Source organism: Podarcis cretensis, assembly GCF_951804945.1.
Source record: "Podarcis cretensis genome assembly, chromosome: 2".
Taxonomy (NCBI): Eukaryota; Metazoa; Chordata; class Lepidosauria; order Squamata; family Lacertidae; genus Podarcis; species Podarcis cretensis.
In genome coordinates this window covers 73,485,097-73,509,406 of record NC_137171.1, presented here as the reverse complement: position 1 = coordinate 73,509,406, position 24,310 = coordinate 73,485,097, and the positions used below count along the sequence as shown (strand labels likewise).

The following is a 24,310-nucleotide window of genomic DNA, read 5'->3' as shown; positions in this document are numbered from 1 at the left end:
CATTCTTTCTAACTCTGCCTGTAATTTTCCATCTGCAGCCATTGTAGTGTTTCAATGTTTCCCCTAGGGGGATTCTGGTTACTTAATAGTCTTTTCCCAATAGTCCTTTACTTTATTATTTCACTTCTTTGTTTCCAACCACTTTAGTTCAAATGTAGCAAATTAAGTCCGAAAAGATGTTAAATAATAAAGTCTTTAACTGTCGCTGCCCATTTGACAGCTCCTTTGACAGCTGTCAAACTCCTCGTTCCTTTTTCTCCAGCTCACATAGAGGACACTCCCGGGTCTGGGGAGGTTTAAGCAAAAGCTTCTAAAATTCCACTCTTACTCTCCAGCACAAATCATCTTCTGTCAAATTCATACAAATATTATCTTTTACAAAACACCAAAGAAAGAACTCTCCACCTTAGTTCTCCGATCCTTGCTTTAAATTTTCTGTAAGCAGGGGGGGTGCGGACTTCCCTTTAGCACATCCCCCGATCGTGCCGAATTCAAAGATAAAATTTTTAAAGTCCAAATTCCAATCTACTCACGGATTAATTAAAGTCCGAATTTCAGGGAAGAAAGTCAGCGGTCTCCGGCCATGGCTCGCGGCTTCGCTCCACTGCAGTAGCGGTCTACTCACAGCACCACGCCGCTCCCCGTACCCTCTCTGTAGCCTTTAAAAAGGCTCTTTGTGGGTCGGGGGGCGCTTTAGGTGCCCGCCGAGTCACCAGGTCCGCAGGCTTCCGCGCCTGCGGTTTCTAAGGGTCCCCGCGTCGCCGTCGCGGTGAGACCCGTCTGCAATGGAGCCGATTCCCTCCGGAGCTCGGAGGGAATCCGCCATTAACCGGATCGCGCTAACCCGGAAGTGAGGAAGCAAATTCTCCCCTCCATTCCTCACATGTTGCATGCTTTTCATTTGGAAGCAGATGAATGTTATAGCTAATCTTGATATGGGGAAAATGGTGGATGAATATTATTTGTCTTGGTTTTGATGGTATTAGCCATGCAAATTAGTTCTTAACAGCAACATCTGTGAATGTGTGTGTGTGGAGGGAAATACTTTGAAAGATTCTGCCTTGTTAGGTTATTCAGGTAGAGCAAGGAATGTTTGGCTGATCGCCGAAGAATTGATGCTTTTGAATTATGGTGCTGGAGGAGACTCTTGAGAGTCCCATGGACTGCAAGAAGATCAAATGTATCCATTCTTAAGGAAATCAGGCCTGAGTGCTCACTGGAAGGACAGATCGTGAAGCTGAGGCTCCAATACTTTGGCCACCTGATGAGAAGAGAAGACTCCATGGAAAAGACCCTGATGTTGGGAAAGATGGAGGGCACAAGGAGAAGGGGACGACAGAGGACGAGATGGTTGGACAGTGTTCTCGAAGCTACAAACATGAGTCTGACCAAACTGCGGGAGGTAGTGGAAGATAGGAGTGCCTGGCATGCTCTGGTCCATGGGGTCACGAAGAGTCAGACACGACTAAACGACTAAACAACAACAAAGGAATGTTAGAGGCACTAAGTGAAGGGGAGCAATAGATGCTGATAGCTCTGTGTCACAGATATTGGGGGGGGGACTAGTTAAGTAATTAATTAGAGGCGCTATGAAGTCTTGATCTCTGTGGCAACAGTCACTGCAAATGCACACAGGCACTCCCACGAGCCCAAGTGCAGGATAAATATTACCCAGCAGACTGATGGGCTACCTCAACATTGTTAGATATTAATGCAAATAAAACTGATACAGTATCCTCTCAATTTCCCCTGTCATTGGCATCCGTTATGCATGTGTGAAGGCTGATGCATATGTTTCTCAGTGTTTGCTTATTTAAAGAGTGAGTGACATGCAGCATAACAACATGCCACTTCGTAGGGTTCCCTGTTGGAGGGAATATCTCGAAAATTTTAACACATTTGCCCCTGAAGCTGATGAAAAGTGGATGTTTTTGTCCCCACAAGCCTTGCCCATCTTGTAAAACCCAACAGTTTGCAAACTATTGATTCCTGGCCAATAGGTGGCTGATGCTGTGACATGTGCCAGAAGCCTTTTGACTGGCTGTGATCATTTGTTGGGTTTGCATGTTTCCGGAGTGCTGCATACAAGACTGACATTATCATTATGCAGCTTAAATGACAGTAATACCACATGCTCATGCTCAAGCAAAAAGACAGAGTAGCACAGATAAAGAGAAAGTGGGAGTGGGGACAGATCTAGAAAAACAACACATGTAGAAAAATGAAGAGTGGTGCCTGTGGTGGTGTGTGTGTGGCCTGTCTCTTTAAGTGACATGCCCAATCTGTAATTAAAACTCCCCACCCCTCCTTATGTGTAATTCCCTTCATAGCTCGTGGGAACCAGTCTTGTCTTTGGAGCAAGCTCTAGCTTCTATGCTGAGTGTTGATCCATTGGTCACCAATAAATACAGCTGTTGAAGTTATCCTGACTCCTGCTGCTTTCCTGGAATTAGAGCAGACCCACTGCAAGGTCTCCTCACACAGTAAGCACCTTTCCCACACCATGGGATGCTACATATGGCGAAACTAAGGTAAATGTTGGGTCTGGGTAAGAAAAGGGCAAAGACTGCTCATCTAATGTTCCAATCCTGTTCCTGACATTCTCGAAACCTACTTGAACATTTCATATTTGGGGTGTAGTATATGCAGTGCTTTCCCCCCTAGAAAAATAGGTGTTGGTACACACCATGAAGTTGTTACAGAAAGTACCACACTTTTTGACAACAAAAAAAGAGGTGCCGTTACTGCATACCCTTGGGAACTCCCTGAAAAAAGTACTGAGTATATGCACATATCCATAGTCTTCAATCCACACACACACACACACATGGTGTTCCAGCCAGTATATATACTCTGCTCCTCATTATTGCTTATGAGGATGACAGCACAAGACCAAATGACCCCCCCCCCATTGGAGCATGTCCTTTGATGCACTACTACATCAAACTGGGCAGTCTGGACATCTGTAAGGCAGACATGCCCTCAGTAAAGTGTGTTTGCACATCATTTAAAGGCACAAACAAGAGTCTTAGGTCTCCTTCCAAACTTGACGTGATGGATATTGGGATCGCCCCAATAGGCTCATTGACAGCAGGTATCTCCTCTCCCCAAGTCTGAGCAGGATGTTCCATGGAAAGTAGATGTAGCTGATGGTTTCAATGTCAGTGAACTGCTTTGGGTGCAAGATTCCCAACCTCTACATTCATGTTTCTTATAGGTTGTGGCAGTACTTTAATACATTTCTAGAAAATCTGAAAATGATACAAGGCCTGACTGGCTCAAGGCAACCAAGGAACAGATGGCAGGATATTAGGTTGTAGGAGTTTCAAGCTTGGGGTTGGAGTAAGAGGACTTTGAAGGTTCAGTCTAAAATGTAAATGTAAATAAATATGGGGAAAGTTATGCATATCTGGGGCTTTCCCCTTCAGTTTGCCAATCTTCTAAATGGGAGAGAAGGGGTTTTCATGGCAGCAAGAAATGGTCTATGCTTGCAGAATGCAAGCTGATTATAAGGCTTATGAGCACCTGGAGTTGCATTGCTTTTTAGAGCCCAGTCAGTTAGATGGCCAGTGTGGGCGGAATTATGTCTCATAATGTAGCAAAGGCATAGATCAGGCACTGCAGAAGCATCTCATGTATTTGAAAGAGCTTTCATTCTGCAGCATCACAGTTGGTAAGCTAGTTGAAAGATCAGGTAGTTTGTGCATGGTGTCCTCAGTTTGACGTCATTTAATACAGATGGAATAACGGTGCCAACATTTGCATGTAAATATTAGGATGTGTTGTACCGTATTGGCCTGAATATAAGCCTCACTTCCCCCCCAAATTCCGACCATGAAAAGTTAAAGTGCGGCTTATATTCACCACCTTACGGTATGCAGCCAGGAGCGCAGGATAAACAGTGCCAGGAGAACGGCAAAGCGGCGCCCGCCCTGCGCGTAGTCCCCTATCCTCTCCCCCCAGGCCGGAAAGTGAGAGAGAGAGGAAAGGGAAAGGCTGCTGGCAAACACAGTGCCCCCTCCCTCAGTATGCAGCCAGGAGCAGTGAGGAGTGGAGTGGCTTATATTCGGGTATTTTTCTCTTTTTTTCACTCCCCCGCTCCAGTTTTAAAGGTGTGGCTTATATTTGAGTGTGGCTTATATTCAGGCCAATACAGTAATATAGGAGAGGGAGAAAGGATGGAAAGCAGGGCTCTGTGTATTCATGCCCAGAGCGAGCATACCTACCCCCAATAGTTTCTGCTGGAGAAAAGCTATATGAAAGACACTGAAGTTCTGGCCCCTAACAGCTATAAATCTTACTCAATCCCTTCTCTTGATTCTAAGGATCTTCTGAGTGGGTAGAGTATCAGGCTAGAACAAGGAAGACCCAGGTTCAAATACTCCCTTAACCACAATACATCTCACTGCATGACCTTGGACTTGTCACAGTTTCTTACTTCAGAGGGGTGCTGAGAAAACTGGATATGTGGTTGTGTGTGTGTGTGTGTGTGTGTGTGTTTATATGCTGCTCTGAACCGTTTGGAGGAAGAATAGGTTGAAAATGAAAAGAATAAGATCTCACCATGCATTTCCCACAGTTTTTTTGTAGCCACAGACAATATTGTTTAAAAAATAAAGCTAAGGATGTCAATTTCTGTACTCAGCACAGAATTCTCAACTTTTTTGTGAATTCGGCAAATTTGATGCACTGAATTTGAACCATCAACTGACGTCCCTGTGCTAGGCTGTATGCAAGAGAAAGTAAATGTTTATTCCTTCTAAACGTCCTGCTCAACTTTCCCTGGACACAGAAGGCACAAAACCCTTTTCTGTTGTTGTTTTTTAATGGATATCATATCTGAGTATGATACTCTGCTTTGGATGATAGCTGTAGCCAAGAACTAATGCATTCTTATTCTCCAGTGATAGTATAGTTATGGCAATTCAGCTAAAAAGCAGGTGAGGGACATGGAAGATGTACATGTTCTAAACCACTGGGGAGTGGTGATCTCTCTCCTCCAAAGAAATATTCTTAAGTTTCTGTGTCCTGCAGCAAACCACCTTTTTGGCTCAGTGAAAGATATAGCAATCTAGCTAAAAGGAGCAACTTGAAGTATAGATTAGAAGCTGTCTCCTTCTTTCTGTCTCTTGGGCTGCTACTATGTATTGTAACTCTTGCCACTAGGTCTTGCTAGGAGCAGAGCCCTTCCTATAGCCCTATGTGCCAGCATTGTTGAGGTTCCTGCTATTTTGCATTAGAGCACCGTGTCAAGAAAACCTAACTCATGAGTTCAAGTGCTACCTATTTATTCTTTTTTTATCAGATATTTACTTAGGAGGATTTCATTATGCTGAATCTACAAGCTGTGAATAATTTGGCATGCAGAAAATTTATTCCTTTTGAAAGAGAGACTTCCACCCTGGGTAGAACTATTTAATAAAAAAGGAACGTTTATACAAAAAGCAATTACTTTGTCAGTAATTTTTTATATATATTCTCATACCTGCTACTGTAGATACATTCTGTTTGTATTTCAATATGAGCTTTATCCAACTTGCTGCTGCACAGCTTACAAGCTGCAAGTTTGAATTTGTGATGTCAACCATGCAACTAACTTTTTAAAATGGATTGTGAAGTACATTCAGGTAGATTGGCTGACGCTAATCCTTTTGATGTGGACATTTATTGGCTACAGTGGACTGTTCTCTGGTAGATCCCAATGCTACCCTCAACACTCTCTCAGTTTAAAATTGGATTAGATTGGTGGTTCTCCAAGGGTGTGGTGTGCCACATTGGTGTGGCAGGAGAGGAGGGCACCTGGGGTGGGAAGATTCAAGGACAAAGTATCAAAATAATTATATATACAACCAGAAACAGTATCCACACTTCCCTTCTTCTACAGTTCTCCACAACATATTGTTGTGAACAGGGATTTTCAACCTTGACAAATATAAAAGCTCAGAGAAGAGAAAGGCTTCTTTGTGTTAATGTGTTAATGTCTGATGTGTATCAAATCAGACCTCTAATAAAAATGGGATTTTTATACGTGCTTAAGGTACATACGTAAGAGGCTCATTTATAATTATATTTTGGGAATGATTCATGTTCTTATGTAGCTGCATTGTTTTATACTTTCTGACTGTCCTGTGATCTTATTGTAAAATAGTTGTGTTCTATGTTAGAAATCATATCTAACAGGTGGCGCTGTGGGTTAAAGCCTCAGCGCCTAGGGCTTGCCGATCGAAAGGTCGGCGGTTCAAATCCCTGCAGCGGGGTGCGCTCCCGCTGCTCGGTCCCAGCGCCTGCCAACCTAGCAGTTCGAAAGCACCTCCGGGTGCAAGTAGATAAATAGGGACCGCTTACCAGCGGGAAGGTAAACGGCGTTTCCGTGTGCGGCTCTGGCTCGCCAGAGCAGCGATGTCACGCTGGCCACGTGACCCGGAAGTGTCTCCGGACAGCGCTGGCCCCTGGCCTCTTAAGTGAGATGGGCGCACAACCCCAGAGTCTGTCAAGACTGGCCCGTACGGGCAGGGGTACCTTTACCTTTATGTTAGAAATCAAGAACTGCTAGGAGTTGTTTCTTTTTGTTTTCCAATGTATTTCTTATCAATAATATAATAAATTGGCATGGTGCAAGCAAATTTTTATTGTGAAAGAGTGGCCCAGAGAAAAAAGTTTGAGAACTACTGGATTAGAGGGTTGGCGGTTCAAAAAAAGGAGAGAAATATGATAAACTGTGATGTGTGCACGCTATGGCTTCCTTGCAGGCTCAACATCTCCAGATAGAGGCACTATCAACTATACTCAGTTGTTAATATGATTCCTTGTATATCATGTAAAAACAAAAAACTGACCTGAATGCTGAAAAGCTCATATTCTTTCTCACATACATACACTCCTACCCATCCACTTACCTATCTGCAAACCCCCTCACCCAGTTCGATTGGGAGGACGCAGTTGCCTCATGAGGTAAAATAATGGTGACAGTGCATGAGTACTTTGTGAAGGTGAAAAGTGTCTGCACAATGTGAGTTCAAAAATCAGCAATGAGCAATGAGTAAAAGTAGTTGTTGTAACACTGAGTCAGAAAGGCTCTTCTGCCCACCATTTACTATATACTGGAATGCACATGCATACACAGTAGTTAGGGAGATTTGATTTTCACCGCCTGTGTGCTACTTTATTATTGAACAGCTGGCAACACAGAAGCCAATGCAACAACAGAAAGCTATCCATTATGAGAGGTTTTTGGGTTTGGTTTTTTTTAAAAAAATGTGGATGAGGACACGTTGTGTTTTTATTTATTTATTGATATTCATATCCTATCCTTTCTTCCAAAGGAGCCCAGAGCTGCAAAAACATGAGCGTTAAAACATCTAAAAACAACCCCAATACAGATGCAGACTTAATTACACAACATTGTAGTTATACAACAGTGTAGACTTAATTACATGACATTTCAGAAGAAGTCACAGTTGGATCTGTTTGTCTTATTTTTGTCATCTTGGCAAAGCTCTCCTGGAGTTTTAGGCGACCTCTCTGGGGTCCTGTAACAGATGCCATCCTTTTATTGCTAACTTGCTTACACTTCACTTCTATTATGTCTCCTACAGTTACTGCGCCTGCACTCCTTGTTATCAAGTGCATTTCTGTTTATCTCAGAGTAATTTATGGCACAGTATTTCTTTCTCCTGTTCATTCTTTCCGCTGCAGAACTTCTGTATAATTGGTGTTCTTAAAATCACAGAATTGGAAAGGATCACAAGGGTAATCTAGCCCAGCCCCCTTCAAGGCAGGAATCACAGCTAAAGAGTCCCAGGCAGATGGCCATCCAATTCTTGTTTAAAAACTGCCAATGAAGAAGATTCCATCACCTTCCAATGTAATCCATTCAAGGGTGTACCTAGGGGTTGGCCAGGTTGGCCCCCTCCAAGGGTGCAGGCCTGGGAGAGGGGCACAAAATTGTGCCTCGCTACTCTGGTTCAGGGGATGTGGGTGGTGCTGTGGGTTAAACCACAGAGCATTGCCGATCAGAAGGTCGGCGGTGATGGGGTGAGCTCCTGTTGCTCGGTCCCAGCTCCTGCCAACCTAGCAGTTCGAAAGCACGTCAAAGTGCAAGTAGATAAATAGGTACCACTCTGGCGAGAAGGTAAACAGTGTTTCTGTGTGCTACTCTGGTTCACCAGAAGCAGCTTAGTTATGCTGGCCACATAACCCGGAAGCTGTATGCCGGCTCCCTTGGCCAATAAAGCGAGATGAGCGCTGCAACCCCAGAGTCGGTCACAACTGGACCTAATGGTCAGGGGTCCCTTTACCTTTACCTTACTCTGGTTCAGAGTGGCTAGGACCCTGCCTGCCCATGCACTCTCCTTGCCAAGGGCACAAGGGACGGGGAGGTGCTGATACAGCTTCTTGCCAAGGGCTCAAGGGTGCCTAGATACACCTCTGACTCATTCCACTGTTAAACAGCAAACTGTCAGAAAGTTCTTCCTAATATTTAGTCAGAGTCTTGTTTCTTGTTCCTTCTTCCATGTGATAGACTTTTAGATATTTGAACACAGCTAGCATATCACCTCTCAGTTTTCTCTTCTAAAGGCTAAACGTACCCAAGTCCCTCAACCATTCCTCAACAGCGTGATGCAGCAGCATAAAAAACTAATGCTATTCTAGGCTGCATCAACCTAGTCCTAGAATGTCCACATCAAGGGAAGTAATTGTTGTTGTTGTTTAGTCGTTTAGTCGTGTCCGACTCTTCGTGACCCCATGGACCAGAGAACGCCAGGCACTTCTGTCTTCCACTGCCTCCCGCAGTTTGGTTCAACTCATGCTGGTAGCTTCGAGAACACCATCCAACCATCTCGTCCTCTGTCGTCCCCTTCTCCTTGTGCCCTCCATCTTTCCCAACATCAGGGTCTTTTCCAGGGAGTCTTCTCTTCTCATCAGGTGGCCAAAGTATTGGAGCCTCAGCTTCACGATCTGTCCTTCCAGTGAGCACTCAGGCCTGATTTCCTTAAGAATGGAGAGGTTTGATCTTCTTGCAGTCCATGGGACTCTCAAGAGTCTCCTCCAGCACCATAATTCAAAAGCATCAATTCTTCGGCGATCAGCCTTCTTTATGGTCCAGCTTTCACTTCCATACATCACTACTGGGAAAACCATAGCTTTTACTATACGGACCTTTGTTGGCAAGGTGATGTCTCTACTTTTTAAGATGCTGTCTAGGTTTGTCATTGCTTTTCTCCCAAGAAGCAGGCGTCTTTTAATTTCGTGGCTGCTGTCACCATCTGCAGTGATCATGGAGCCCAAGAAAGTAAAATCTCTCACTACCTCCATTTCTTCCCCTTCTATTTGCCAGGAGGTGATGGGACCAGTGGCCATGATCTTCGTTTTTTTGATGTTGAGCTTCAGACCATATTTTGCGCTCTGCTCTTTCACCCTCAATAAAAGGTTCTTTAATTCCTCCTCCCTTTCTGCCATCAAGGTTGTGTCATCTGCATATCTGAGGTTGTTGATATTTCTTCCAGCAATCTTAATTCCGGCTAGGGATTCATCCAGCTCAGCCTTTCGCATGATGAATTCTGCATATGTTAAATAAGCAGGGAGACAATATACAGCCTTGCAATATACAGCACTGCAAATAACAAGGCCAGTGGAAGTGATGGTATTCCAGCTGAACTATTTAAAATTTTAAAAGATGATGCTGTTAAGGTGTTACACTCAATATGCCAGCAAGTTTGGAAAACTCAGCAGTGGCCAGAGGATTGGAGAAGATCAGTCAACATCCCAATCCCAAAGAAGGGCAGTGCCAAAGAATGCTCCACCTACCGCACAATTGCACTCATTTCACATGCTAGCAAGGTTATGCTTAAAATTCTACAAGGAAGGCTCAAGCAGTATGTGGGCCGAGAACTCCCAGAAGTGCAAGCTGGATTTAGAAGAGGCAGAGGAACCAGAGACCAAATTGCAAACATGCGCTGGGTTATGGAGAAAGCTAGAGAGTTCCAGAAAGACATCTACTTCTGCTTCATTGACTATGCAAAAGCCTTTGACTGTGTCGACCACAGCAAACTATGGCAAGTTCTTAAAGAAATGGGAGTGCCTGATCACCTCATCTGTCTCCTGAGAAATCTCTATGTAGGACAAGAAGCTACAGTTAGAACTGGATATGGAACAACTGATTGGTTCAAAATTGGGAAAGGGAAGTAATTGTATCACTCTATTCTGACTTGGTCAAACTACACCTGGAATACTGTGCCCATTTCTGAGCACCACTCAGTCATGTATGAAATGCAAACTCACATGAAAGATTCAGTTCCCCAAGGCAAATTTTCACGAGTCCCCGGGACCCCACCATTTTTTATGGTGGCAGCAAAACCAAAATTAAAATAGACACAGTGTTAGAGGGTTTGAAACCCAGGACCTTCATGGAAATGCAAATTGTCCCCCTCCCCAATCACTGGGCTAGTCGTCTGATGACCAGAGAGGGAGCAAAAATCCCCTTCTCAGTTGATCTGCACATATTGACTTAGGAAGGGGCCAGGTGCTTGTGTGTGTGTGTGCGCGCACACACACACACACACGCATGTGAGATTGGGCTAGCCACACACACTGTTGGAATGTGACCCCCGAAGGCTTGGCCTAGAGTGAACATGGCCCTAGAATCAAACAAAGGCTAGTCACCCCTGATATCAGACATATCGGTACCAGTGTAGAGCTTCCCTCTGGGTTAGCATTGCTGACATCAGAACCCCCCTTGTGCTTTGGGTATCTTATATGTTAGTAGAACAGTGTGATTATAAGAAAGTGGCTGCCATGCAGGGGTTCACAAATGTGCTCATGCTAAGCCTTGGAGAGACTAAAAAAGGAATAGAACATGTCACTGCTTTTCAAACCTCTCTGAGGCATAGCATGACAGGGACAACTGCCCCCTCTACTGCCAGCTTGGAATGGAGAGGTGGGTGGGTTCACCCCTACAGTCATGAGCGTTGCAGGAGGTGCTGTGGTCTGAACCACTGAGCCTCTTGGGCTTGCCGATCGGAAGGTCAGCAGTTCGAATCCCCTCGACAGTGATGAGCTCCCGTTGCTCTGTCCCATCTTCTGCCAACCTAGCAGTTCAAAAGCACACCAGTGCAAGTAGATAAATAGGTACCACTGCGGCGGGAAGGTAAACGGCATTTCCATGTACTCTGGCTTCTGTAACAGTGTTCCATTGCACCAGAAGTGAATTAGCGATGCTGGCCACATGACCCAGAAAGCTGTCTGTGGACAAACACTGGCTCCCAGCTCCTCGACCTGAAATGAGATGAGCGCCACACCCCATAGTTGCCTTTGACTGGACTTAACCATCTAGGAGTCTTTTACCTTTACCTTATAGTCACTCAGTCAGCATCATACATTAGTTAAGACCCCCAAATAAGACCCCTGCTCACTGGAATGTAAACATTTTGGCTGGTTACCAAGCTGAATCAAAATTTGTAGACCTCTATAGCTATATATTTGAAGCCACCCATGAACCTTATTAAATGCTGCCAGGTTGTGTGCATGAGTGAGAGAGAGAGAGACTGCCAGCAGATGTGTGTGCTGAGAGTGTGTGACTGTTTTGTTGATTGCTCCTTTTGCTCTCAAGGAGATTAAGCTATTTTTAGACCCAACTATTGGTGTGAAGCCAGCAGAAACGTTACATCTTTTAGATTTATGAAAGTTGCTGGGCAGATCTCTAACACTTTCATGGAGCTGCATTTATTTGTGTTTCCCCAATCTTTCTTTAATTTATTTTTATCTGAGCACCAATTTGCATAGGAACCCCTCAGCACTGATAGAAACCCTGGTAGGGATGGGAGTTTGTCAGTAATCTAATTCATTTGACGTTTGGTGGTAATGCTGTGCTTTTTTTCCCTTAAAAAAGTAATTTATTTTCTAATTATTCCTTGTCTAGTACACCCGTGCATTGCTGAAGTGTCGCTATTTAAAATATTTATCTCTCTGCGCTGTGTGATCTGCTTGAAGGCCATAGCAGAGCAATGAAATAAAAGCACTCATTCCCAATGCAGGCACATTACTTTGACTTGTCTTGGGCTGTTTTGACGTCTCCCTGTAAATACATTTATTTTTCGTTAGGATGTTTTGGGGTTTGTGGGAAAGCCAGAACCATTATGCTATTTATACATTACACACAGAATGAAGGAAGATAAACAAGTGTAATGAACTCTTGCAGAAGCCATTCCTCTGCTTTTCCTACTTATCAAATGTAAGTGTTTCTCTGTGTGCTCCACCTCTCTCTTCTGTGCAGTTTCATTCTGTTTGGACTGCCATCAGCACATGTGTTATTTGTGATTCCAGTTCAGCTCTCTTCTGCTGGAAGATCTTGATGCCCTTTACAAACATTAATGAAGTTAACCTCGCAGCACTCACCCTCTGTGTTATCCTCAGTTACATAGCCTGGGAGAGTGGCTTGTTAAAGACAGCATGGTGACCTTGAATTGGAAACTAGTTTTCCTTCTTATCATGCTCTCAACACTTCCCTTGTTTTCCAGTTGCAGAAGGGCTGCCCTTTCCATAAAACAAGGTGACGTGGTCATGGGAAGCAGCCTAGAGGGACAGTACTGTTTCCCTCTGTCTGTCCTCCAAGAAATGTCATTCTGAAAAATAAAGAAGAGGGGTGTCATTTTGACTTCAGGTTTCAGAAGATCTAAGGCCAGCTTTGACAAGTCAGGCATTGGGTAGATTGGCATTACTGGAAGAACGTTCTGCAATATGAAGAGGCTGCAGGAAAGCTGCTATATGGTCTTCCATGTCCTTCTGCATGAATATCTCTTTAAGGACCTTGATGTGCTGAATCAGTATAAAATTATCATGTTTGGCACAAAATTGTTTAGACCAAGGACAATTGGACATGTTCCAATTTGGGAACTTCACAGATGTTTGGAAGATAACAATTCCACTCTAGAGGAATATGAAAACGAGGATAAAAATGTTTAATAAGTGTTTTCAGTTTTCTAAACAGGCAGATTCAATGATCTTTCTCTTTCCACCCATACTTTCTCCTTTTATTTGGGCCCTTACAAACTGATGCCTTCTCAATCTTTCTTTTTAAGCTCATTGAGTCTGAGAGTTTTATGCTGCGTTTTAAAATAACTTCTCCTTTCTTCATCTTTGAACTGCTAATCTCCTGAGCTGAAGGATGCTGGGACAAAGAGGAGTCCTCAGAGTGGAACGTCATAAAATTAGCTTTTGCTGTATTAGTGTTTGCTCACTTATAGATTGATGACTAGCATTTTACTGGATTGACTGGCAGTACACCTTTCTTTTGGGCAGGAGATGCATGCGGTGGGCACCTCCCCGTCTGCTGCAGCCAGCTTGGCTACACTAGAAGGATGCAGACAGAAATGTTTGTTATCATTTGCAAGTGAAGTGATTTCATCAGTGCTTCTGATGTAGTGCAGTTTTATCAGAATTGCTAACATTCTCCATATTGCATTTGGATACCAGCTATTTAAGTGCTTTCACTTGTGTAGAAAATTCATATTTGTGAATCATCTTATGTATTGAGTTCTTTCATGTAAGTCACAATGAGTGTATAAGTGCAAAGGGACTCTGCAGTTTGCAGCAAGTGCTGCAAATTGGGGCTCACATAAATGTTCGTGCTTGCAATTTTTTTGCAATTATTATTATTTTGTTATATTTATATCCCATCTTTCCTCTAAGGAGATCAAGGCAGTTTACATAGTTCTCCTCCTGCCCTTTTATCCTCACAGCAACCCTGTGAGATAGGTTAGGCAGAGAGTGAATGACTGGCCCAAGGTCACTCAAGGAGCTTCATGGGTAAGTGGGGATTTGAACCCTACTCAGATAAATACTCTAACCCTTTTCTGTTACCCTTTCTTAGGTTCACTGATGTATTTTCAGATCAAAAGAGATCTAAGTTGTAAATAAGCACAATCTCAGCCATCAATGAACACAAATATACAATAAATATTATTTTATTTATTTTGTCCTGACTATGGCTATCTGCCCTCCCTAGTAGTAAAAGAGTTGTAGACAAGGAGTTTCCTCTTCTTTGTATAAGACAGTAAGTTTAACAAGTCACCTGCCAAAGAATGAAGCATAAGCTCTGCAATTTCTTCCAGATTTTGTCTTCTTTTGGAGTTGGTAGTAAGAGGACTTGGATGGATATAATTATTTATTCATTATATTTGTATACCTCCCTTATACAAATACCTCCCTTATACCTCCCAGCTTCTCTGGGTGCTTCACAGAGAAATTAAAAGCTATGAAGATTTGCATAATAGAAACACTAATACCAGTTATAGAAACCACAGAAACAAAATCCATCTAAAATAAGCATTATAAACAGCAGTTGAAAACAATTTGAAACCAGTACAAAACCTGCAAGGAGATAGCTTGGTGCAAGAATCTAATGCACCAGACTGATGTATGCATTTCAATTAAAAGACCATAGTGTGACCATCAATATGCTCTGGGAAGCATATTCCATGAATGGGATGCCACAACTGAAACAGTGCCCACTTCATTAGGTGGGGCACCATGGTGAGGTGGGGGAACATGGTGAGGAACCTCAAGATGATGATCCAAGGCAAAACATAAATGTATGATCCTTCCAGTATCTTGGTCACAATAATTTAGAATTGTAAAGGTTGAAACCAACATTTTGAATTGGGCCAGGAATGGACTGGAAGCCAGCTCAGCATAATATGATCATGTTTACCAGTCCCCAGCCTGGCCAACTGACATTTCTGGACCATTGACAAAGGCAGACTGAAAAAGGTAGCTCAGCTGGTAGAACGTGAGACTCTTAATCTCAGGGTTGTGGATTCGAGCTCCACGGTGGGCAACCCCCTGCTTTGCAGGGGGTTGGACTATATGACCATCATTGTCATTTCCAACTCTATGATTCTACCACCATAGCAAGCCTATCTCTGTCCAGGTAGGGTCATGGTTGGTAGGTCTGCCAAAAGCTCAGAGCCACCAAGTCACCTGAACTCAAACAACAATGCTAAATTTTGGAACTTGCATAAACTATGTTGGTTAACTGAATAATGATTATCATGAATATAATGTTTTTACAGTATTCAGAGCACTTCGTGTACAATATCTTGTTGTAATCCTTACCAACATTTGTAAGGTGTAGATAGGTCAGTATTATTAATCCCATATTGCACTCCCATGTTGTGGACTGAGAAATAAAGCCTTGCCTAAGTCCATCTAGTGACTACCGGTATATGCTAGAGGTGAGATTCAAATTGGGGGCTTCCTGTCTCTTAGACATGGGCTGCATCAGTTCTCAGTTCTCTGAATCATGGTAATGGAATACATTCGCAAAAAAGTTAATGGGCTTCTTCTTTTAGCTAGCTAGCCTGTTCAAAGCATGTCTTTGATATGTACCTGCTTATTAGCAATTATTGAATCCAGAGACTTTCCTTTCTTAGTAGCCAAATCCTGCTGAACAGAATTTTTTATTTTTGAGCCTTTATGCTTGCTGTCATTGTACTAAGCTATGGAAACTTTGTTACTAAATGGAATTAGGTTATCACTTATTAGGATCCTACAGTTGATTGGTAAGAAGCTACATGGCTTTTGTGAGGTCATAGTCTAGTTACATATGATTTGTTTTTGAAAGACCAAATGAAGAAGATGTGTAATTTTAACATGAAATTCACTGCTGATCCTACTCAAATTTTGATAAATTTTAAGTTAACTTGTTTTTAGCATTTGCTTTTATTCATATTTATACATGAATGGGACAAATGGGCTCAAAGTTAAGCACGGAAGGAAGAAAAAAAGAAGCCATTTTTGTGGCATCCTAGAGCTGCTTCATGTATTACTTTTCCTGTTAAAGAGACAATCTGTTGCAGGGAGCATCCACAGAATCCTCTTGTTTTTCAAGCTCACACTATTTTGATCCCAGTGCATTCATCACTCCTCTCTTCCTCCAATTCCCCAAATTATACTTGCTACTGTTACATCCACCTTCTCTGTGATAGATCATTTCCTTAAATCTCATTTTTTCTCCTTATCCACAACCTTGGCTAAGTTCATCTATCTGACTTATGACCTTATGCTTGCACCTGTGGGAGCCTTTGAACTCAAAGTTCCTTTGCCATCCTACCTTCTTGACAAATTCATGTATTCCTCTTCTCTTCCTCTTTTACATGCTTAGCAGTAATCAAATCCATAGTTGGTCCTCTTTTGTATTTTTCCATCTTTCGCCCATTCCCTTTCAGGTTTTGGATTGGTCCTTTATAAATAAACATTTCTTCCATTTGTGCTACATTTCCTTCCGTTTTCTCCTGCACATTCTCCTACCTTTATCTTATGTATCCTAATTTAGGAACTTAGGAGGGTGCCTTCTACTAGGTCAGAGCACTGGTCCATCTAGCTCAGTGTTTACAGTGACTGCCAGTTGGTCTCCAGGGTTTCAGGCAGCAGACTTTATCAACTGAACCTGGAGATGCTGGGAAATAAACCTGGGGCCTTCTGTAGCTATACCATCTCATGTTTGCCCCAACTGCTGAAAAAAGCAAAGGCAAACATCCTGGAACATCTGCAGCAGCTTGCCAATGATTGCCAAAGTCCAAAGAACCAGTTTCCACCCCACTCTGCAATAACAGTTGTTACCTATGCCTGCAGCTCTGTGGAGTAAGAGTGCTTGACAACAGGTGGAAATTCTGTAAGAAACTCTGCCAGCTGGTCATGAATTTTCCAGTGAGCAGTCCTCACCCTGTACTCCCATTTATCTGAGGCACCCCAGCAGGGAACCATATTGTGAGCATCAGCCTGGACAAAGGTTTCACCAGGTGGTAGCCTCTCCCAGACATCTTGCACCCTCTGAATGGGAATGTGAAGTGGGGTGAAGCCTGCCACCACCTCACTGACACTTTGCTTTATCCCAGAGTGGAACAGCAGGTCTTTAATGAAGCTGGAGAAGAGGATGCTAAGCTGTTTGCACTCCTCAGCCACTTCCTTGAATTCCCTCCCTGACTTCTTCTCATTCTTCTTGCTGCTGTTTAGACCATGTTCCTTTCCTCTTTCCTCAAACAAATACCCCCTGCTAACTTTCTCTGTTTCACATCTTTAATCTATTTGTATCATCTGATTTTATTCTCCCCTGCTTTAATTTTGGTCTTGCCTTGCCAATTCTTTAAAAACAAAACAAAAAAAACATTCCCACAGCCCTCTTTTTCTCTTGTTAACCATCATCCCATCTCTTTGGTTCTTTTTCCTCTAAGATTCATTATCAAGCTCTAAAATATGTTCTCTGATAATTTTCTCCTTGATCCCTATCAGTCTGTTTTTTGTATCCCTATCTGGTTTTTTATCTGCTCATGCGACTGAAACATCTCTAATCCAGATCTCAAAAGATCTTCTCTGTGCTAAATCTCATTTGTTTCTTTTCTCCTCTTCTATCTGTCTTTTACTTCAGACACCATAGTGTCATGGATATTAATTGAAAATATAGGTTTCACTCTTGCCTGATACACCTTTCTACTAGTTGACTTTGGCCACATACACCCTTGCTCTCCTAGCAACCTATTGCCCTAGCAACCTGCTTACCTATTTCACACTTTTGACATACAGTGGGATCAAAAGGAAGGAAAGAGTTTTAGATGAGATGGAATTCAGTAGAGGATGCTAGTTAAGAAGAAACAATTCATTTCAAGATGGGGAAAAAATAGTAATAAATCTGTTTTATAAATAACACACATCAAAGTGAAGGGTGCAAATTAGGGGTGTGCATTGGGTTTGGACAAATCCTAAGCTAAGGTAGAGTGTCTTGGAGGGATATTTTGTTTGCTTGAGCTAAAGTGGAATCTGTGCGAAGCATCCCAAGTTAAAGAGGGATCTCTTTGTTGTTCCTCATTGACTCAAATGCAACAAAACAAAACAACACACCGAGGACACGTTTGTGAAAAGCAAAACTAATCTCTCCAAGCTTAGTACCATATAAAGAAAATGCCAGAATGAGAAGAGGGTCTGACTGTTTTGACTGGCAGGTGTAGCTTGTCATAAGAGGGATTGATTTCACCAGGGCTATCCAATCTCAGTGCTTTGGGGGCGGAATGCTTATGACAATAAAAAGTATTGCAATATATGTGTCCCTTGCTGTTTTGCAAGGCTGGCATGTGTTAAGAGTTCTGAACTGGTGGACTTGGAGGCATCTGTCCAATACATCCTTTCTGATTGTGTTACCAACTTCTTTTCATACCATTTTCTCCCCATTTATTTTATTTTGAGTCATTTGTTATCATTAGCAGTCACTGACACTGTTTCAGTCTGAGTTTGTTTTAGCAGTATACAGCATTATCCCCCTTTCTCTAGTTCTGAGTCTGGGACTTCTGTTTGTGAATGCTTGCAAATTTAGTCAACTTCTTTCAAAAGGAAACAAAGTTAAAGCTGTTTTTGATTCCTCACAATGGATGAAAAACTAAGCCAAATTAGGCAGCCTCTGAAGTGCTGCAGATCAAATAGGGCTACCTTCTGAAGTTCTTTTTAAAGTACCAGGTCAGGTTCTGAACCAAATGTTATAGTCTGTGCACATCCCAAACTCAAACATTACCCCTAAGTTATGACTTTTTTTTAATCTTAGGAAGTAATGTTGCTGAAAATTCTGTGCAGGATTCTCTTTAGTTTTATCATTTCTACTTAAGTTTAATATAAATAATTTGTGAGTCCAGTAAGGGATCGGATGCTTTCAGTACCTCACCTGCAGTTTCTAGTAGCTGTCATAATATTCAGAAATTAAGACTACCTCCTTAAATGCATCTTTTTCTTTGCTAAACTCCTTGAAATTACTTCCTTGGGTAGTGTGTAATGCTTCTCATATTATGTATTATTCTGTTTGATTTTATGAAAGTGAAATAGTTGTCTCTTGAGTTCTTGATAGAAGTTAGATGTCAAATCAAAACTTGTGCAAAAACTACAGGAGTGATGTCTTTCCCTCATTTTCCAGCACCAGGGAAAATAAAAACACTCAACCCTGCCACTTGGACTCTTTACACCCTTCCATTGGTGCATTTTTATGCCTGATAAATACTTGCTGCTTCATACTGTCTTGTTCTTACCTTATACTTCTTACCTTTGCCCTGCATTCTCCTCCTCTTTCTTGTCTTGCTTTATTTTGCTTGTAAGCCTGAGGTCATAACCTGTGCCTTATTTTTCTTTTATGTAAAGTACCTAGCCTTTGTAAACAAGTTAAAAATAATTTTAATAGTATTAATACATTTGTTAATACATTGTGGAACAAGATTCGCTCCATGAGTGAGTGGATCACCACTGTCAATACATGCGGTGGTATCCTATTTATGGCAAGAAACACACATCTAACTACTATACTGTGTTCATTGCCATATGTGCTTCTTATGCTATATGAAGATTATCTTAATAACATAAGAAGAACTATCCTGGATCAGTCCAAAGGTCTATCTAATTCAGCATCCTGATCTCATAATGTCCAACCCAAAATCAGATCCTGAGCAGAACAGCACTCTCCCCATTTGGGATACCCAGCAACTGGTATTGCCTCCGACTGGAAGTAGAGTACTATCCTATAAGAAAAAGTGGATGAAGGTCTCTGCCATCAATGTTCAGTTCTTTTCTGAATCTTCCACATTTATCTGAGGGAGATTTATCAACAGGAGTCTCAAGATGCTGGTGCTTCAGGTTTCTAGGCCGGGTCAGAAAAAGCTTACACAAGTTTCAATATTTTGTTCTAAATTTGTTACACTGATTACTTATGGGATGGGGACTGAAAATTATTTGATTGGAGATGGCATTGTAATATAGGTGACATGGAGAGAGCTAGAATAGAACCATCCCAGCACCTGGACCTGGTATTTTCTGTGTCATGTGTTCAATTTTTCATTGTTAATGGTTAGTTTTCATTTTTTGTTTTTGCAAATGAGACATGCAGTTTCAGTTTGACTTTGCCCTCTGTGGCATTTACAGCTTCTCTTTGTGTCTGAGCTGCCTTCTACAGCTGCTCTTTCAATAGAATTACTCTTTGGCAAAAGAAGTGTGGCCTTCAAGAGGCCCTGTAATACCTGATCCAAATTGAAATGTTGAGTCTCGAAGAAATTGACCATACTCATACTGCTTTTGTGACAACATCATACCCAAGAGATGGGTTTAAACTTTGGTCTGCCAGGCACTGATTCCTAGTTGCAATAGACTCAACAAAAGATATGAATATTGATCCTCAGAAATTTCACCTTCTCCTGTTTTGCATCATTGTGGCACATGGACGGTTAGGGAGTTTTGCCATTGACTGCTACCAAGTCTGGCAGAAAGAAGCCAGCATTTGTTCAACCTAGTGGGTACCCAACATAAGTCACTCGGCCTTTTCTGTGCTCTGGTCAGTTCTTTCTGTTGATGGTGCTGCTTTTTTCTTGTCTCTAGGGCTGCCACCTCCAGCTCAGTGCTGTTATTGCCTATGGCAATAAATGTGCTGATTTAAAACTGCTTTTCTCCTTTAACTGGGCTTCTTCTTGTCTGTGTGCTCTGCCATTGCAAGCCACAAACTGGCTTTTTAGTCCCAGATCACGCGTGGCTTTGACTTTGACTACCAATGTCTTGTCCATGAATTGTCTTTTGCAAAAGTCTCCAAGCTGTGTTGGAGATGCATAACATTAAGACAACTAATTCCAGGAGGCACTTCCTACTAGGAATGCAATGTTTATCTAAATAAATGGATTAAAAACCATTTGATTGACTGAAAACTTCTTCCTGATTAATTAGGTGACAGACTTTTGTTTTGTTTTTTAAAGGAAAGTATTTTAGTATGACTGCACAGAGAATGCTATGATGTGGGTGTGCAGGAAATTCAGCTATAATTAATTAATTAATTAATTAGTCTGTTGATTGAAACGTGTGATGAAGTAAGCTTTCTTTTAAACAGGTGACAGCCCTACCTCTTACAAACAGAATAAAAATGAGGCACCGGATAGCAAATACGTTATTCTCAGCTCCAGTTCATTTATGCTGTAGTTAATTGTGAGATGGTTGTAACTGACTAGCAGGTGCTTGGTAACCCATTCAAGATTAGTACCTCTTTCTGCCTAGCTCTTCTTTTTCCATTCCACAGCATGATGGCAATCATACCAATACCAAAGCAGACTGAAAATGAATTCCTTTCTCCTTCATAGCTGAACTATTGTACAGAGAAGAAGCTTGATGGACAAGGTTTATGCAGAGAGAAACAAGTTACTAAAGATTATTTGGAACACATTATCCATTTTTAGTTAGCTCAGCTGTGCCCCTCGGCAACCTTATTATGGAATTTCCAGGATCTGCAAGCTTGTCCATTTCCCCCTCAATAAAATAGTTTATCCTCTTATGATTCATGATAGTTTGGGTTGTAAATCTGAAGAATGTTTAGGTTAAGAGTCTGGTCTGCCCAGACCAATATCTTGAAATGTTTCCTCTTTGTAACCCACATAGCGAAATATTGAGAGACAATGTAAAGGGCTTATTCCTATATAAAGTGTTTTTATTTGGAGTTAAAAACTCCTGTTGTTGTTTTTTAATTCCAGTTTGTTTTATCTTCCCTTTAAATTATTAAGTTTTTAACAACTTTTAACATGGAAACACAAATAAGATGTCACATTTTAAAAAGCACTTTGTTGTTGAGCAAATCTTCAGATACTGAGATTTTGACTAATGTGTAATGTGAAAAAAGAGGTTACAGTGAAATACTGAACTATCACTTGTTGTTTGTCCTCTTTTAAGTTAATATCCTAATTGAAAAATATATTTGTCCAACACAGTTCTACCAAATGCCCCTGGAATTTCAGATGCGCTAGCTGGGAACTAAACAACATTGAAACTCCAGTTTTGATAGAAATCTGTTTTAGTGCTTTATACATTTGTTGTGTGTCAGTTGATTTTGCAAAGCTGTTTTGAATACTCAGAAGTAAAGTTAATAAAAACAAACAGACTGTAGGAAATACCAGGAAATACTGGATTTGTATGTCATAGCCAAATTTGCAGAATTGCAGAGCTGCAGGTTGCAGCCTTCTCTGTAAATAACCATCATGCACTAGACTCTTTCCACCCAAGCTGGCCATTGGTTTTCCTTGACAGGAAAGAATGCAAAACAAACTTCCTGTTGCAGTCAAGGGTATGAAGGAGTAAAGAGGGAAGAGTTGCCTTCAACTCATCCAAGTCCTCCTGCATGCAGGTTCGCAGGCTCAAGCTGGGAGCTTCCGGCAAATCATTCTCACCCAGCTGTACCACCATCACCGCAGGCGTGCCTTCCGCAGATACCTTTGCCTGCACTGTTGGGAAAAGCTCCTCCCAACGCATTCCTCATCTAGATATCCAAGATACGCACACGTGGTTGGGGAGTCTGAGCCTGCATCTGAATCCAGACTCTGCCGTTCTCATACTGGCCCAGGGGGCAGCCTCATCAAGGGGCCTCTGCCCAACTGGTCTGTTTTGGAATTTCAGGCAGCGGCAAGCTCCGCAACAGGGAGCACTCTAGGCCAAAAGCCCCATGGGCAAAGGCCCTTTAAATGAGCAGTGGGGAGCTCCGTAAGCAGGAGCACTCAGGGGCCAAAGGCCCCGTGGGGTGAAAGCCCCCTTAAAGGAAAGGGAAGAGAAAGGAAGGGAAAGGACTAAAAATCAACAAAGGAGGGGAAATGAAATTAATTTTAAAAATGGATTTGGGAAAGGAAGGAATAATGGAAAGAAATCACCAGGACGATCCATCGAAGGTAAATCACTCTCTCTCAGCTGCACAGAGGACACGCTGTTCCTGTTCCGAATGCATGCGCCAAAAGAGGAAGCTCTGGGCCATGTGCATGAGAATATATAGGTCCCTCAATCTGTTTGGACTGAGCCCCATTGGTCAGACTGAACCCAACATCGAGGGACCTACCAATCAGGTGTTGTGGCTGACCAATCTTACCCACCCACAACACAGGGGATCGGTCTCCAGGTCTCACCGCAACACATACCCTCTTTTAGGGAGGACACAATTTGTCAACCTTAGCTGAGGCTTTCAGAGCATGGTACCCTCAAAAGGAGATGAAAGGCTGTTGAAGAAGGGGCAAGGGGGAGGGTGTAAAGAGAAGTTGGTGGAGGAAACTATGAGCTGAAGGGGTGCCAGAAGTTTGGTAACAACCACTTCATTTGCAATTTTGACAAGGATAGGGGCCCCCAGCTACTATATGAACAATTTGCAGAGGTGAAACTAGTAGACTAAAAGAGAAATACAACTACTTAATCACTGCTGTCGAGCCTTTCCACTTCCATTAAGAACTGGGGGAACTGGCTATTGTTGCACTGAGGGATAGTTTATTTATTTATTTGTTTTATTAAAGCTGCTAGTTGAGAGACATTGCATCTGCCATTTTGTTGAAATTGTGTTTTCGACCTGGCTGGAGAGAGGTTTAATCTTCTCTGTTGGCTGTAGGTATAGCAGACTGGCAGAGAGCTCTCCCTGATCCAAGTCTCATGCCCAGTACCTCATTAAACCCAAATTGATGATGGCTTCCCTCCCCTCATCCCCCTTTTCTCTTTAAGTATTTATGAACCACCTTGGAGATGAAACCTGCTATTTAATGTGCCAATCTTTTCTAAAAAAGAAAATTGGTATAGAAACACATCATTTGACTACAGTAGCAGTCTTAATATACTGTAATATCCAGCTGTGCCTACCCTGCCCCCTGCATACACTATTGCCCTTCCGCATTGCTTTTTTCCCATTGTAGTCTGGATGCAAAAGCTAACTGTGAGAAACAAATTTAATGAGAAACACATAAAAGGCCTGTGCAGGCATTTTATAAGATATGTCCCCCCCTCCTTCTTTAAACATAATTCACATCACTAGAATTCTCAGAGACTGAAGACCCCATTGTTCCAGGGAACAATAAATGAAAAGGAAAAAATAATGAAGCATGCAAACAGATAAACCTAGCAGAGGATGGGAGTAGATGCAGAGAAAGAGAAAGACAGGGCCGTGGTCACACAATGGGTCATTAAAGTGACATGGAAATGTCACTTAGCTGTCCTGAGAACTGAGGGCAGTACCCTCCTAACACATCCCGACAGCACAATAATTTCTCCTTGTGCAACAGGACTTCCCTCTCTCCTTCCCCCTGCATGTACCTCATGATCTACCACAATCTGCTCTGGCAGGTTGTGGGAAACCCCAGAACAGTTTTATGGAGTTGCTCTGGGCAAGGAGAGCAGGAGTACTGTTGTGCAAGTGGAAATCCTAGCACTGACAAGAGGCTTAGCACTGCATTGGATGCACCAATACAAAAGTCCCTTGAAACGTTGCAAGAAATACGATGGAGGCAACATGTGGGCT

General features: G+C 42.3%; 1 protein-coding gene across 4 annotated transcripts in view; it reads left to right on the top strand.

Moving 5' to 3' along the window:
• The window catches only part of CACNA2D2 (calcium voltage-gated channel auxiliary subunit alpha2delta 2), a 544,797-nt gene that overhangs the window by 58,586 nt on the left and 461,901 nt on the right, over positions 1-24,310 (top strand). The gene's annotated exons all lie outside the window — the stretch shown is intronic.